The sequence below is a fragment of the Engraulis encrasicolus genome, chromosome 8, assembly GCF_034702125.1.
Source record: "Engraulis encrasicolus isolate BLACKSEA-1 chromosome 8, IST_EnEncr_1.0, whole genome shotgun sequence".
Taxonomy (NCBI): domain Eukaryota; kingdom Metazoa; phylum Chordata; class Actinopteri; order Clupeiformes; family Engraulidae; genus Engraulis; species Engraulis encrasicolus.
The window spans coordinates 44,746,191-44,748,690 of NC_085864.1; the positions used below are offsets into that span (position 1 = coordinate 44,746,191).

Consider the following 2,500-nt stretch of genomic DNA (forward strand, 5'->3'; position numbering starts at 1 on the left):
AATGAAGGACTACATGGAGTAGCGCAAGGACTACATAGAGTAAATAAATAATGACTAATTTGCAGTCGATTAGTTTAAAGTAATTATAGTAAAACTTTATTTTAGGGATACATCTATTAGCGCTAATACATACAATGTTAATGCCTGCATAAGTACCTTGTAAGGCATGTACTAAGCAAATGCTAAGGCCTACTAGGTCCTTACTAAGGTTAAATTGGTAATAAATCCCTTATTGTGCATGAACAAGACATTTGCGAATACATGCCTAACAAATGTTTGATTTAGCTTTGTACATGCCTTATAAGCTACTTATACAGGAACATTGTGTGTATTAGTGCTAATAGATGTATCCCTGAAATAAAGTGTTACCGTAACTACGTATGCATACATATGTATACATATACAAAATGTGGATTTTATGAAGTTGGTTCAATTAGCTTGTGATTAGTCGATGCAGAACTGCTCAAAGCTGCAGAAAGACACAGAGTGAAAATGCCTTTACACTCCACATAGCAAGTAAAGGATGACTCATTTACACAGACAAAACACATTTACACTACACATAGCAAGTAAATAATGAGTTATTTACAGTAGATTAGTTTACTAGTTTGATAAGTGTAATTTATGTGGACATACAGTATATCACGAAAGTGAATACACCCCTCACAGTTTTGCAGATTTTTGAGTATATCTTTTCATAGAAAAGCATTACAGAAATGTAACTTTGACACAATGATTAGTGACCTTTTAACAACATATTTAACCGCTTAAATTTCTTGTTCACTCAGAAAAAAACAAAATACAGCCATTAATGTTTGAACATGTACTCACAAAAGTGAGTACACCCCAGATTAAAATCCGGTAGAGAAGGGGCTATGTTGGCTCGAATCGTCTCGAAATGAAACGAAATGAAAAGGGATGACAAGGGAGGTCATCAGTGTGCGTTTCAACCTTTCTTTGCATTGAATGAAGCAAAATTTGTTTATCTTGGTCTCTTCAGATCACACGACATGGTTCCAGTGATCCATATCCTTGGTCTGTTCATCTCTCCTGAGACCAAGATAAACAAATTTGCTTTAGATGGTGTCAAGCATGTGTGGTGGTAAACAAGTGAGTTTTACAAAAAAGGTGTATCCTCTCATAAGCCAAGCATGGTAGTGGGACTGACATGGTTTGGGGATGCATGAATGCTGTCAACATTGGCAATCTGAAATACAACTAAAAGAAACATACATGTCAACATGCACTGTGACTACTGAAGCAGATCATGACATTCTCCATAGGATTGCATTCAAATCTCACACCAATCTATTTAAGCCAGATGCAGACTCAAAATGTAAAAGTTCAATGCAAAGAAAGGTTGAAACGCACACTGATGACCTCCCTTGTCATCCCTTTTCATTTCGTTTCATTTCGAGACGATTCGAGCCAACATAGCCCCTTCTCTACCGGATTTTAATCTTTTGTGAGTACATGTTCAAACATTAATGGCTGTATTTTGTTTTTTTCTGAGTGAACAAGAAATTTAAGCGGTTAAATATGTTGTTAAAAGGTCACTAATCATTGTGTCAAAGATACATTTCTGTAATGCTTTCCTATGAAAAGATATACTCAAAAATCTGCAAAACTGTGAGGGGTGTATTCACTTTCGTGATATACTGTATTGTACGTAGGTAGTTCATTTGAAGGTGGTTTTATTAGCTTGTGATTGGTGGATGCAGAGCTTCTAAAAGCTGTAGACAACCCAAAGACTACTCAAAGACACAGAGGGAAAAAAACACCTTTCCATTGCACATGGAAACACGTTACACACGTGCCTAATGCTTAAGGGGATGGGCTTTTCTTCAGAGGGTTGAAGGTTCGAATCCCCACCCTTCTACACCCTGTACTTCCTAACTGACTCCATGGTTGAAGTGCCCTTGAGCAAACGCCTAACCTCACATTGCTCCAGGGACTGTAACCAATACCCTGTAATTGCTTAAATTAACTATTTAGTTAGTTAGTTAGTTGGTTATTTAGCTATTTAAGTTGCGTAGCTCTTTCAGTGCCATGGACTTGAAAACGAGTCTTTTCAGAATGTATGGCACAGTGCCAAAGACTTGATGTCAAGACATTTGCGTTTTTCATGGGGGGTGGGGCCTAACACCTTGATCTGGTATGTTTGTTGTTCACATGGGAAAATAACTCTTAAAAAATCACTCAAACGTTGAAAAAAGCCTGCACCCCCCAGTCTGAATTTGAAAATGGCTGGCACTCAATGAGTTAAGAGAAAAAGCATCAGCAAAGTGTAATAAATAGAGATATAATATAATGGCAAATTTACAGTAGATTATTGTACAGTAGAAGGACATGAGGAGGTGACAATGACACTATACAGTAGATGAAAAGTCACACCAAGGACACATAGCGCAAACACTTACAACCTGCAGTTTACCATACAAGGTCTTGGATGTCACAAAAGAATGTTATAGGACATGCCAAAGTTTGAAATACTATAAAC

General features: G+C 37.1%; 1 protein-coding gene across 3 annotated transcripts in view; it reads right to left on the reverse strand.

The window, feature by feature from the left end:
- Positions 1–2,500, reverse strand: part of myo1cb (myosin Ic, paralog b) — a 111,059-nt gene that overhangs the window by 21,555 nt on the left and 87,004 nt on the right. The gene's annotated exons all lie outside the window — the stretch shown is intronic.